General features: G+C 37.3%; 1 protein-coding gene and 1 long non-coding RNA gene across 4 annotated transcripts in view; one reads left to right on the top strand and one right to left on the bottom strand.

The window, feature by feature from the left end:
* The window catches only part of GAS2 (growth arrest specific 2), a 93407-nt gene that overhangs the window by 73936 nt on the left and 4258 nt on the right, over positions 1–15213 (top strand). The gene's annotated exons all lie outside the window — the stretch shown is intronic.
* LOC135303921 (uncharacterized) lies at positions 1729–8168 on the bottom strand. Of its 2 annotated transcripts, none has more exons than XR_010365337.1 (4): positions 7780–8168; positions 5044–5143; positions 3590–3659; positions 1729–2712 (listed from the first exon to the last, which is right to left on the bottom strand). It is a non-coding gene; the product is annotated as an uncharacterized LOC135303921 (long non-coding RNA). The 2 variants fall into 2 exon arrangements; XR_010365338.1 differs by lacking the exon at positions 7780–8168 and adding an exon at positions 5929–6114.

Here is a 15213-nt window from a genome sequence, read left to right as displayed (position 1 = left end):
TGCTCGTGCTCTCCTCATAAATGCAACTAATTCACCACTGACTTGCATTTAGATGGCTGTTTTTAGAAGCTGGGAGAATGACCAGGTGTGGATTTCCTGCTTTCACATTGCAGAAAGAGTAAAATGTGTCCACTCGCTGTGCTAGTTTAAATTTTCCAGCCATTTGTACTCTTCTCCAGTTGATGTACTTGGTATACAATTCCCAGTATTACTTATACTCTGGTCAAATTTGGCCCAAAGACTTCCATGCTAGTTAAGTCACTTGAGATACGGTAGATTTGAAACACGTAAAATACGACAGATGGCATTGGACTGGATTTGACTACCTAGCCAAATATATATGTGTATTTGGATCTGGAATCAAAACCAATGACTGCAGTCTTGGATAAATAGTATGCGACCTGCAATAGCTTAATTTTATTTAAAGTTTTTCATTCCATTCAGATTATTTTCACTTTTTTAAAACACATTAGTATAGCTTTGGTTCATTACTGACAGTGCTGGTTTCATAGATTTCCAGTGACATAATTTCATTCCAACTCTGTAACATCATGCCCCATAGACTCACACTGACATCATTTTGAAAACTTTGAGAGAATGCTTTGTACTATTTAAAGAAAATTAAGCCTAAGGATAAACATTATTGAAATTATGCCACCTTTGTTCTCCCTTCATAACCCAGTGTAAATTAGAAGTCATTTTAATGAAAATCATGGAGTTAAATAAATTTATTGCAGGCCTGCTCATTTAAAAGAACAACCTCTAGTCTAAATTCAAGCAAGATCTAATAAAACAATCTGCCTTTAGCTACTTTCCAAATGTAATTTTCTTGCTTATGCATGTAGCTCCGTTGATTTAAAAACCAGGGGATGGAGGTAGGAGACAGTTTCCAGATTTCTGTGTAACTGTTTTCATCATTTTGGTGTTGCCCTTAACTGTTCATATATAAGACTGGAAAACATACCTTGAGACTTTTCTGTTCTTTGCCTATTATATTTTATCTAAAAGCACATAGACTAAGCTTTCCAGCATAACTAGGAATCATAAAACAGAAGGAGTCTGAGGCACTCTGTAGGCAGCCAACCAGAATCATGGGTTATCTGTGCTTTGCATAGGTTTTCTGAAGTACCTTACAGAGTCCTGACAGTTCTCATGAATACAGTTGGTACTGGTTGAAGGAATATTGTCTGAATATTGCCAGCTCACTGATACTTTTCTCTGAAAAATTTTCCCATTTTTCCAAAATAATTTTCCCATAAGAGCTGCTCCTCTTCCAGTAATAGGTCAATGGAAGCAGTGATACTGCAGGCTGGAATTGGCTGGCAGTGTACTCACTTCTTGGGACCTTGGGTTTCTCAGATATTTTCTTCAATTTACATGAAACTATAAAGATTGCTTCCATTTATAATGTACCCTATATGTAAAGGCAAATTGAGCTGGAAATTTGCCACAGTGAGAACAGTGTTGTTAAAAGATATAAAGGAAAATTAATTTTTTTTTTTGTGAATTGATGTTAGAGTGAGGCCAGAGGACAATGTTAGCAGAGACTTGCTGGCCCTCAGGGCTATGGTGAGGAGAAAATGGGAAAAAGAGTGAAATATAACATACGAGTGATGCATTTTTCAAAGATAACTGCTCTACAAGTAAAAAGAAATGTTAATTTCTGTCAGTTCATGAGACATACAACAAATAACAGAGTAAATACAGACTTAGACTCTTTATTACCTTTAATCTTAAATGTTGGTCAGCTCATGTTTTTAACCTTACCATGGTCCACCTACAGGCTTATGAAAGTACAGGGTTAGGAATCTAGGAGAGCATCTTCCAAAAGAAGGACATCAAGTTGAATGAAGCTGTAGAAGTGGAATCGTGTAAATATTGGAGGGGGGGGTGAGGGGAATATTTTTCTTTTCTGAAGTCTTCTGCCCATTTTTTGTTCTTCTGTCCATGTACTCTTCCTTCTTTGACAGTATACATTATATAGTCCAGGAGAAAGAAAGAGTGACATTGGTCCAGCATCCAGAGTTCCTTACTGCTTGTTATAAATAGGAAGGGTGGTAGGTGCAACTCATCAAGGGAAGGAGTCTGGAGTGGTGGAAACCTAGGAACTCAGAACAGTCTTAGTGGGAGGAGATGGGATAACAGCTACTGCTGCACCTACACAATGAGCAGAAGCAACTGAAGGCCAAGCCCTCACACCATGGTCCAGAACTTATTGGAAGAGAGTCAGACTAGAAAATCTCTTTCAGTCTAATGGGAATTAATTTACATTTCTGTAGAACTTGACTCTAACTTAGGTTTTTGGGCAAATTTACCAAATTACTTTTAGGAATGTGAATTAGCAGCTACTACTACTCCACAACAAATGTTCATATGCAGTCTTTCATCTTAATGTAGATGTTAAGCAATAGCTCCTACTGGACTAATACTAAAATTGAACTGCATCTCTTTGAGGAATATTCTGGCCTCAGAATACAAGACAGCTAGGAGATTGGAACAAGACAGGTCCCTGTTTTCTCCTTGCCATTCTGGAGTACTGGATTGCCATGGGGCACTTGTAAAGATAAGGTTTGCACTCCTCTCTGTTTCGATGCTCATTCCTTTGTGCTTCTATTCCTTACGAGGTTTTCATTTTCTCTCACCTGCAATGCAGGGAGCAGACTTCCATGAAGCTTGTGGGTTAGGTTATGGAAAGTACACAAAATAAATATCCTGTAGAGGAAAGATGGAGGAAGAGTAGGTGGATTAAATTACTGAAGTATAACCCATGCTTGAAAACAATAGATTTATCTCAATTTATTTGGTGATGCTATTAGATAAAAGCCTTGTAAGCAGTATCCTCAGTATAGCCACATTTTAATGAGCCTTTTTTTAGAGGATAGTATAAATAATAGTTTCCTTCTAAAGGACCATATTGTTAGATATATTTACGATGATTAGACAATAGAATGTAATTTTGAATTAGTCAGAAATAAAGGCTGGATGAATTTATTTACATTTCTATTCTAGGATTGCTAAGCAACCAAGGCCAAATGTCTTTATGGCTGGCTAGTATATTGTATTGCTTTAAAAAGCTTTTTAAAACATTGATTCTTTGGCACAGGGATAAACTGATTGTAAGCATATTATAGCTTCTCTTGGATAACTCCTGGATTTTAGTACATGGTCTCCACAGGCCAGTGTAGTCATATGAATGAAACTTCCCCAGTTTTACATGTCTCACTTTAATTTAAACTTTCTAACTACCATCATTGCCATGCATCATGTTGGTGGTGTTATTTTATGTTTGTTTCTTTATTTTTATATGTTTATTTTAATAAGCTGCAGTCACAGTAACGCAGGGGCTAGTGCACATTGAAATTGTGCACTATAAATTCTTCATCTTCAGGAACATATAGACAGCTCAATAATTTTGAGCGTGGACCAATTTCATCTGCAGGCATTCAGTGAGGAGTTATGTTATGCATATGTTAAATCTTAAAAACTCCTAATTTCAAATATAGCTACCCTCTGACTGGTTCTATCTCAATTATCAGAAACTGTACTTTTTAATGTTGATATTTTATCCACATATATTCACAGTTCCTACCTTGACTAGCCAGCAAGCCTGTACACAGATGAACTGGAACAAGTAGGTCTTGTTATGCCAAGCCTAGAGACTTGAAGCATAGAATTACAATATGTTTACTTGCTGAAGGATATGTGAAAATATGTCTTTAGAGCTTATAATTAAACCTACATCTCATAAATTTCAGGAAGTGAAATAATGTTATAGTCATTACATATTATTTTCTCTTATGGGTTGGATCAGACACCTCAGCACTTGCCTTTCCTGAAAGTGATACCATGAAGAAGTAAAAAAGCCTGAGTAGTAAAGGCATTATTGAACTTTTCATGCAAAATATATAGGCAGTTTCTACATCTGAAAGTGTCCAGAAAATGTCCAGAAAAATTCAAATCTTTCTGGTATTCTTTTGTTGGGACCCTCACTTTAAAACTATTGAATTTTCTTTTGCTTGCTTGATAGTGCCAAAACAAATGAGGCAGCTGCGAATCCTGAATAAATTCATAGAAGGCAGAAAACCATCTAAAAGTCAAAGTATTTGTGACACTGACTAGTAATGCAGAAGACCCCTAGAGTGTCATATATTTTTTAATTCTTCGCAAAGATAAATCTGCAGGCATAAAATACATGGTATTCAGTTCTTTCTTAAGGTATCCAGAAATGCTTCATTTTTATTATTTTTATTGCATGAGGAAATGAAAAAGTGCTACCTATCCTTTTTGAGATCTTCATTTCTCTGGAGTATAGTTTTTTATTCCTATCACTCATGGTTGTAATTGATTGTGATGTTTGCCTGCCTCCTTGTGATTTTCCTTATTACTGCAGTCCTGACTTGACGTGTTTGATAGTTTTGGCTTTGTGGAGGAATTTTTGTTTTTTTTGGTTGGTTAGTTTAGTTTGGGGTTGGGTTTTTTATAGGCTATAAGAAGCTACTGAACTGAATTGTGATGACTCTAGACTGACCATTTGTTTATTATTTATTTGCTTGTTTGGTTTTGGGTTTGTTTTTTTGGTTTTTTTTTTTTTTTTTTTTTGGACTTCACATGTTAAACTGAAATGCTATGGTCAATTTGACGATTTGGGTAAATCAAAATACCTTAAACGTAATTTGAAAGTTTATGGGTCATGATTTTAACCACTAAAGGACTGGCAGAGTCTTTATTTCAACAGGGGGCAAAAGTCAATGATCTGGGGAAAATGGCCAACAATTGCTTTTGTGACAAATATTACAAAGATCACAACTACAGGGAAGGGTTTGCTGTACTGGTGTCCCAGAGGATGGGAATGCATAATAAAGGAAGCAAGTAAGCATTTTAACTCCAGCTACTGCATTAATCTTGCATACACTTGAAAGTAGCTGTTTGAAGCAATTTGGAAGCTAAAAAAAAAAATCCAGAGAGGGAAACACATAGATTGCTGCAGTTGGATGTATGTAGTAACTGAAATCAGTCTGTGGACTTAAAACACCTGTCACCTACCACAGGCACTTTGCTTCCAGAGGCAGTCAGTGAGAAGAATTCTGTAGATGAAGATGTGCAGTTTTTTGTTTAGTTGCAGGAGGTACTTTCTTTTATTTGGCTGTTTTGAGGCAGAAAATTAGGAGACAGAATGAGTCTTGATAAAATAGCTAGAGAACAGATGGCACTTAAGGATTCATAAGAACATTTTCATGTACTTCTGCAGTCCCATAACACGAGCATGTTCACATGGAACCCACGCACATCTGCATGATGAAACTCTACATTAGCTGAATTCAGTGGCAAAATCTAAATAGATGATCACTCTGCATAAATACACTCTGTAAGTGACTCAACAGCCTTAAGAGAATGTAAGTTGGAAGAATCTTGATAGTCTGGGTAAAATTAATTCCTTTCTGTATTCAGTGGGCTTTCTAATTTAAATTTGTGCACAGTTTATAGATAGAACTCATATTTTTATTTTCTATTAAATTCTGCCTCTAACTTATTCTGAATAGTACCTCACTGCTCTAAAACATTATTTTAGAGGTATTTCGTGAGGGGTAAAAACTTAGTTGACTTTAGAAAGTGAGAGGGAATTGTCTCTAGCTATTTGGGTTTCTTTAAGAGAAACTTTTCAGGGCCCCAAATGCTAATAGAAAGATTAATCATTGCAATTAAGAAGTTAGTTGTTTGTTTGGGTTTTTATTCAAAGCTAAGAGTAAAGTCTTTTTCTTCTTATTAAGAAATCTGTCATAAATTTATTTTAGCAGCCTCATGCTAATGTTTTTTTAAATTTTTTTCTTAAATACAGTCTTCCCCTACCCCTATTACTTGATTTTAGTACATATGGTTTTCCATAACTCCATCCAGACATACCATTGGCAAGTTGACACTTTCACTTACTCTCATAAACTCTGTCTGATTTCTTTTTATGTATTTCATCTGTTTGCCATATCATCTCTTCTGCTGAGTGTTGCATAAAATATTTCTTATGAGTCAGTGTTGCAGCTAAGAGCAACTAGATTTCTGCTCAATATCACACATTTCAGTTGATAGGGACAAGGTCCTCCTTGTGGTTGGCCTAGACATATGTGTCTGGAGAGTAAGAAACAAAAAAGTGTCACCTTAATTGCCCTCAGAGCTCAATGCACCAGATGTCACCCAAAGTGCTTGGAAGTGCGCAGTCCCTTTACTTGCAAATACCATTCTGAACATGAATCCCATGTCTAAATAATTTTCCTTGACACTGTTCATTTTTGTCCAAGGCATAAATGCCTTCACTTGTCAGAAATACACTTGTTCTTAATGAACAGGAGTTGTGTTTATTTCTGCATCTGTGTTATTTCTTGCACACAGAGTGCTCACCTTGCTGGAAGCAAGATTTACTGGTAGACATGAAACAGATGCTATTTCCAAATTCTATAAAATAGTTTCAGACAGAAGCCAAATGTAAGGTTTGAGGTAAAATTAAATCAAGAATAAGAATTTCAAATGTCCAAACTGTCATGTTATTTTTATCAGTATGACAATGTATCTCAGTTTCAGTTAGTTAGGCAGGAATACTTGGAATAATTATTTCAATGAGCCTGCTATTGTGTGGAAACAGAAATAAGCAGTTTCATTAAGTGCAGTAACTTTGGTGTAGTCAGTCTCAATGCCTTCCCTTTGTAGAAATGTTTAACACAATTGTTAATTCCAAAGGTCAATAGCTATCTGTGCCATACAGGATTTACCTGGCTGTGGTTTCAACCTCTAAAACAATTCCTGGCTGTTTCAGGTATACATAAATATATATCTAAAAATAGCTGAACTCCTGTGCATTAGTGTTTTTTTGCCATTATGCCAAGCATATTGACTTCATCTCTTGCCATGCACAAAAAGATGAAGGATGTTGCATTTTTGCAATGTGAAAAGGGAAAAAAATCCTATTTCCTCACTTGCCTTGCAGAAGGTAAGATGTTATTTCATGGCTTCTGAGTATTTTTTGATGATACACAGAATGACTGCAGAAGTACCCTCAAACTGGGACTTCTACACTAATCAAAGGATTGTTCTTCAATGTCTCAGGCTTCATGAAGTCTTTCTATTCACTTCACTGTGCAAGTGGATCTTTCTTTGTTCCCATCCCATTCCTGTAAATTTCTCAGTTTCCCAGGCACGGCTTTCCTTATGGGTCTTTGCAAATATCTCAGGTCCTGAGGTCAGGTATCATGTACAATTTTATCACTGAAACTATGGAACAATCTCTACTATCTCTTCAGCAGACTGTGTATCAACTAAAAATCACCGCTGTGCTGGATCCCATACTTTATGAGACAGTGTTGACAGTTCCACTTTCAGTTTGTCCTTTCAGTCTTTTAAGTTGTAATTACTGTGAGTTGCCCTGAGATTTCCCTCACTATCCTTCATTATCCCATGTGCTATATCAGTTCAGGATTTCAGTGGACTGCTAGATTCTTGCTTACTCTTAGGTGCCTGCTGGAAAGAAACTTTCTTTCCCTTGTCTCTTGGTTTGAGACAATTGAATGGACAACATTCTGGAATGAGTTGTCTCCCTTTAAGAGTTCATACAATCCCTTTCCACTAATAAGGAATGAATATGAGTAGAACGAAGTGAAAAAAACCCACAAAAATTTATTAACAAACAGAATACCAGCAGGCAGGAGGAAAAAAATGGTAAGTAACTACTAGTTAACTAAACTGCTAGACCTCACAACCCTGCAAGAACAAGGAGAGGCCCAAAATGGCACCCACCAGCAGCGGCCGCGTGGCTGAAGGACATGGCGGGGGGATGCCATCACACCCTTCACTTCTAAAATGGCACCTCCCAGGCGACCGCCTGCCCCAGGAAAAAAGGCCGGGTGGTGACAGCCCCTTCTGGGAAGGCAGGAGCTACAGGACAGCTCTAGAGGCAGATGGAAGCTTGCTGGCTCATGTGGGTCCACGCCGCTGCTGCTGCTGGGGTGGCAGCAGGAGGACCAGGCCGCTGGGGGACATGGCGTGTCCCGGCCCCAGCGCCTCACTTGCTTTTTTTTTTTTTTCCCTGCTGTCAGAATTTGCACAGTTCACTTCGAAACAGTTTCTAATTGGGAACTGCACTTTCTACAAATGGCTACTTGGAAACCCAAAGCTGCCACAGAAGAGCGAAAGCTCTGCTCCTATCTTCGCTCCTGGAGCAGGGTCGCCAGCAGAGACGTGCGGAACTCCCGCCAAGGAAGCTCAAACCCAGTAACACTCTTTCCTAGCCAACGGGGGGAAAAAAAGGAAAAAAACAAAACCTTTCACTGAGCAAAGACCAAGCAGCCCATGAGCAAACACTTCATGGCAAAAACCAGCAAACCACCTGGGCAGGGAGATTTTGAAAATGCCCACGATCGCAACCCCACATACACAAGGGTCCCAGATGGAGGGTGATGTCTTAAGTTTTAGCTTTCCTATTTTTCAGATTCTGTGCTGCCTAGCTGTGTAGTTCTGAGCTTCATATTAAGTGTTAGCAAGTTCTCTTCACAAGGCAGGCAGACAAAATAATTCCTTTTAGCCTGGAGCCAAGGAAAACTGTTACAAGATTGAGGCCCAAGAACATAGGAAGAGAGATGAAGCTATAATTGGACAATTAACTCCAATATGCTAACGGACCAAACCTTATAGAAGTGTGAGACCTTGTGACCAGTTGTCCATTTTATGACCATTTTGGGTTCATCTTGGGTGTAGCCCTGGCCAGGCTCTTGTACTATCCAAGGTGTATCCATTAAGGCTTTTAAATAAATACGTACTTTATTCTTTAACTCTGTCTAGCCTCTGTTCTAGGACAGCCTTCTCAAGGCATCAGGGTCTGAAAGAGACAGTAAGAGTATTTTGGCACAGATAGATAGAGAATACAATAACAGTATGAATCACCCCAGCACATCTTGGCTCTCAAGTACTCTTATCTCTAACATTCCAGTGGGTACTTCTAGGCCACCTGTTTATTATAATTTTGCTCATCCCCACATCCCGATTTCTACTTTCTTATTCTCTCACAACCCTGCTGTTGATGTACTTCTCACAACCCACAACTGGCTGATCTTCAGTGACACCCTGTAAGATTTATCAGAGTACTGTTTTCAGCAATTGCTGTTGCCCCTTTTGGGAGGCTGTGGTGCTGTCCTAGTATGATGTTCTGCTGATACATCAAATAGAAGATTTTTCTGGTACATTGTTCCTGATACCACTGCAAACATGCCATTTACCTGCTCTCTGCTATAAAGGGAGGCTTGTGAAACTGCTTATTTCTCTTAGATCACATAGGGCTTTAATAATTTAGCATCCTATTCATTTTTAGACACACTGTGGCTTCATGATCAAATAAGTGTTTCCTAGCTTCTTTCAGACCTTTATAAACTCAGATGTAAGTAAGCCATCAGCTTTTCCACATCTGCACCTCTTCTGGGGAACTCTCTAGGAACAATTTACAAACTTTTTCCCCGTGGTATTGGGTTTCTGACCTGATTACATGCTAGTTTCCTGAGCTGTGGCTAAATCTAAGACAGTTTTTGTTTTCATTTCATATTGCCATGAGGCTTGGTGGAGATTTGCTTTCTGCACGAACTGAAAGAGTGGAGCTGGATTTAGCTCTGTGTAATGGTGAAAGGCACAGGGTTGAGATACTTGGGAGCACTGTTCCCAGATTTTTAAATGGTTTTACAGGTTCCACTTGCCTTCCTGTTAGGAGTAATTTGCAATCATGTATGAATTATAAGTTGCTTAAGCAGTGTTTTAACATAACATAGGTCATACCAACAAGGTATATTAATATATGAAGTGTTTGTTTTTGAGCTACAGCAGTCTGATTTCAGTGGAATCAGTAGCCACTTACTTTTCTGCCTGTCTTCAGCACAGATGTTTTCTATTCCCAGTTGTGTTACCAGCGCTGCACCAAAAACATGACATCTTATAATAGCATTCCATAAGCACTGTAAAAAACAAGATTTTTGACTGATAAGGTAGTTTAACAGCTTGGGTAATTATTGCAAAAACAAATTGGAAAGTAGTGAGGTAGAAATCTCAAAGGAGGTCCTAATCTCTAAGGCACTTATAAATGGAATATAAAAGGCTTGAAAGGAAGCTGAGTCCCAAAAGACAAAGGTAGTCTCATTTTAACTCCATTTTACTTACCCTTGTTTGCTTAAGTTTTTCAAAGGAAGGAGTGGTTTTGAAAATGGAGGCAGTTGCCAAATGGACAATAATACCAGTTTAGAAAAAGGAGAAATCAACACACAAGCAAAATGACTAATCAATTAAGTAAAGGTGAGTTAGGTGGAAGCAAATCACTTCCTATTCTAAATGACAATAGCTCTCTGCTATGTGTTTTAGTGAAATAAAACAGTTGATGTTGTTATATATCTTTTTATAGAAATATCTGTGAGATGAAAAGGAGAACGAGAAGGCTGAAAGGAGTGGATTTAATTAACAAAGAATATAGTGGTTAGGGTTTTAAAGCCTTTATCCTAGGGGCCTTTTCATAAAAGAAAAAAAAAATCTTACTTATTTTAGCAAAAGGGTCTGGCTCAGATTTCCAAAAAACATGACCCAAAATACATTTTGAAGAATTGGACTGCCTGTTGACTTCAGCAGGAACTACATCATTCATTTATTAAAAACGTGTAACTGGTTTCACTTAGAAAAGAAGTGCACCTGTTACTGAGTAAGTGTCCAGCGGTAAGGAGTAGATCTTCACTTTATTTATATATTTAAACATTTCCATCTCTATTTCAAAATGTATTACTCAGTTAAACTGTGAAACAATAGGTAATATCTATTTAATAATATAACACAATATTATATTACAGTAAAAAGTCATAGTACCTAATATTGTATTTTATAATGATACTTTAATCTGCTATCACTTTACAAATCCTGAACACTCAACTGTGTAATAGAAAAATGACAAAAATATGGGTAGGGAAGAAAATATAATGAAAACACATTTATAATTAAAAAATTCTATCCTAGAATAGTGAGTGTTAGGGGTGTCTGTTGCCCACTAAATCTTACGAGTCTCTCATTGCATCTTAATTGAAGAGAGATGGCTTTTTTTGAAGAGTAAGTCTTCTTTGAAGATACAGTGGTATCTGTGATAGATCACAATAATAGTACTATCTCATTCTTAACTGCTAAAAAAAACCCCTCACTATTAATGTGTCTGCTGCAGGTATCTGAAGCAGTTTGGAGTTGAATATGGAAAATGATACAAACATATGAAATTGAACCCTAAATTCTTCATCGGGCAGATGAGGGATCTTGCCATATATTAACTTAAAGATGCCACCATATGTGATATACTGCTCTGCTGCCATTCCTTCTTTTATATTTGGTACTCCTATTATCATAATAGTTTTTGCCTAGGAGGATTACATGGCATTTAGTACTCAGTGCAGTTTTGCACAAAACCTCGCTTACTTTTAACTTCAAAAGTCTAAGGGTTTGCTTAAAACCACCATCTTTATTGTAGCTGACCTCCTTAATGTCCTGCATGCAGAGACATGTCTACAGTCCTCTTTGATGAATTTTGTTTGCAGAGTGAAGTGACAGCTAAATTTTGAAAATAAGAAAAGTGGATAATTACACCTGCCATTTTCTGTTTAATGCTTTTAATGTCTAAATAGCCCTTTGGGTATTTACATATCGGAATGATTATTTGGACACCTTTTGTGTTTGTGTAAACAAAGTATGTTTGTTCTTTTGATCTGAATTTTGATCTGAAATACATCAACACGTATCCACTTAATTCATTGTTTCAATGAATTAAGTGGATACGTGTTGATGTATTTGATACAGCCCAAGATGTAACATCAAAATAAAATTCTCCATAATTCAGAAAGTATGTTAATTCTAAAACCAAACTGTAGCATAGCTAGAAATATTGTGACAAGCAATTAACATATGTTCTTGACATATTTTTTCAGTCTGAGCTTTTTTATGACATTTTTTCCAACTAAGAGAGATTTGTTTAGTATGATTTACAACATATAACTCCACAAAAATGAGAGGGAGATGTTAATCCAGAGAGCCATCTATTTTTCATGTCATTATTGTGGTGTCTGAAGAGAGAGGAAGTGCAGGCTATTTTATTGGAGTTTTAGAATGACAACACAGAAAGTCAGAGCTGGTCCTTAAACAAATCCATATGTAATGGCTGAGGTCGCATCATCTGGAACTTTTAAAACTCGAAGACATTTTTATACAAAGCATTTTCATATAATCCTATATAAAGAGGGGAGCTAGGCAAAATGTGACTTAATGAGGGATGACAAGGGAAGATGAGGAGTGCATATTTCCTGGTTTTCAGGTGGAGAAAGACTTATTTTTACTTATTTTTAGGATAATTTATGTTGGAAGGGACTAATAAATTATCATCTGCCAAAATATATATTAATAGACTCCAAATAGATTACTTCAATATGGATGAATAATTAGTACCTGGAATTGGCTACATAATTTACACTTTTTCAGATATGTAGAGGTGAGGTTTAGTTTTAATCCCTTGGATATGCACTCAGGCACATAAGTGACTCCTTAAAAGTCTAAAATAAGCTTTATTGCTTTATTAGACTAAAGCATTTCTCTAAGAAGACGCAAATTCTATGATAAAAGGGGAATGAAAGCCAAGAGACAGTGTAGTTGGAGGGAAGCTTTCTAGCTTTCCCACTGATTTTCTTCCATATTCTGTTGGGAATTACTCCCATGATTCCTTGTGTGTAAGGGAGTCCTCTGTTTAAGAGTACTACTGCTTTTTATAATATTTATGCTACAGTGTCTATAAACTTTTAAAAATAGGACTGTACATGAATAGAACCTGGCTGATGATTAAATCAGATCATACTTCAGGATTTTGCTATAAATTTTATGATGAATTCTAGTGATGAAGTTGCATAATCTTTGCTAACGAGATATTTTTAATGTCTACATTTGGCTTTCAAGCAAATAATCAGGAGCCTGTTACACACTCTGGTGTTTTCAGGTCAGTGAATTCTCAGAGAAGTAGAAAAACTTCATGTAGCAACAGTTACCTATTAATTTCTGAAAAGTCGCATCCCTGTTTGAATGAATTTAGAAAATTTCTAGTTTTATATGGTTTTAGTATAAATGACTTCTATCACCTACTGTGGTGGTGTCCTCTTCTTGGCCAGTCATCCTGTTTGAATGGACTATAGCATGGACTGTTAGCAAGAACTTTTGCTTGTTTTGGTGACTGTCAGGGATGTTGAGCCACTGTCATCAGAGTGTCTGGGAAAGCATACAGCTGGACAGACTTCTCTGCACCCTTCTGGACACAGACTTTTCTGCCAGTCTTCCAGAGTCTTTCTCGGGGCTTCACCAAGCGAGACCTGTTTCCACATTAAGTGATAAATGTGAGAATTTTCAGTGGCCACTTTCAAGAAGACCTGGGTAACTGCCAAGCATTGGAATCTCTGGGGATTTTAAAGATTAATTTTGCTAGCCCTGTTTCCTGAAGCAGTAGTGTCTCAAGTCTGCAGATAATACTTTTTCATCTTCCATAGAGATATGTGCATCAAATTCCAAGACTTCACCATTTGCCAGTGCCAAACATCACTTCTTGTCACAACAGTCTCTTATATGGAAAAGATGTCCTACTCCATGAAAATGTCCACATGAGCAGAATTATCCCTGCAGAATAATTTGTCATTACTTGACACTAACATATTCTAGATACAGGCCCAGAGAGTCGCTGGGGCAGGCTAAAAGCCTAGATCTGAGTCCCATTCCTGGTCTGAGATTTGTATCCTGCTCTCACTTTGGTTTTTTTACTAAGAATTGTTAGTGAATGCTGAATACTGCTAAGATTTGAGAAAGTAATTTATTTTTCATAGACAGGAGGGTAGATCAGCAAAAGAGGTATGGACAGGCTGGAGCAAAATGATTCCTAAATAACATCAGTGGGGGTTGCAGCAGAATCATCAGGTAGTGGTACCATATCTGAGGGGGCCTTGATGTGGGAGGGCGGGTGTACCTCTCAGTGGAGGCAGCAAAGCCTTCAAGCTTGCTGTGGGCAGCAGTCTGATACAGTAATGCACATAAGTCTTCAGAACAGTGGTATTTCCTTAGGGTTGGCCTGTGATGTTTCTGCGGATAATGTGAAATGTATTGATGTAGAAGCCCATTTCATGATGTTGTTCTGAACACCACTCAAAGAAGGATCCTTAAGTCCTAAGATACAAGCACCAAGATACATCTACTGATAACGATAAGTCTAAGTGGCTTATATTCAGTAAAATTTAATTTCTTCTCATTAGCAATCTCATTAATATTTCACTTTTGTGAGTGTGAATTTTTTTTTTCATAGCCACTGGTGTGATGTTCTGCATTATTTTGCCAAACACCTTCAATTTTTATAGTCAATATTCTCTCACTGTGTAGCCTACGCTGTTTCTGAAGTTGGTCTAAAGTCATACCAACTAATTCTATTTGCCTTAGGTCGCTGCATTTAGCTTCCAGAGCCCAGCCCAAGTTCCTTTTCAGTCAGCAGGGTTTTTGTGTTGGCTTTTGTAGTACTTGGATCAGATCTATAGTGTGTAATTCCTCCTTCTTCTTCCTCTCACCTTCTGAAATATTCTGTAAGAAAGTTATAATCTGAAGTGTGTCACCATTGAGTCAGGAACAGGAATGAAGGTGATACACTCCATGTATTTTCAGAAGGCATAAAAGCTACTTTATTACAAAGCTTCACATTTTTATAAGCAACATCGTTCACACAGAACCTGATTGGTTCTTAATAATCACCCCATTGGTTAATTAGAAACAACACCTCTTTGTAAATATCTCTCCATAACATCATGTATAACATGTTCCACAAGTTCACAAACACCAGCTGCAGAGACTTAAGAGAAGAATTGTTTTCATTCTTTCTCTGAGCTTTCTCACAACTTCCCCAGGACAATGCCTGTGAAAGGTATCTGTTTCTTTTTCTGACTAAACTGTCAGCATCCACAGAAGTGTAACTATATTGGGATAGATTTTTAGTTCCTATACAACAGAATAGGAATTTTTCAAGTCAGCTAAGCACTGCTTATTTAGATGAACTAACTTTCTTTACATACACCTGATATCTCTTTAATAAGGCATCAAACTCACCAAATTAGGGTATGTGAAAACCATAACTGCCTAGACTATATTTTATACTGAAGCCAA

Source organism: Passer domesticus, chromosome 6, assembly GCF_036417665.1.
Source record: "Passer domesticus isolate bPasDom1 chromosome 6, bPasDom1.hap1, whole genome shotgun sequence".
Classification (NCBI taxonomy): Eukaryota; Metazoa; Chordata; class Aves; order Passeriformes; family Passeridae; genus Passer; species Passer domesticus.
The sequence above is the reverse complement of the archived record's forward strand: the minus strand, read 5'-3'. Positions and strand labels throughout refer to the sequence as shown.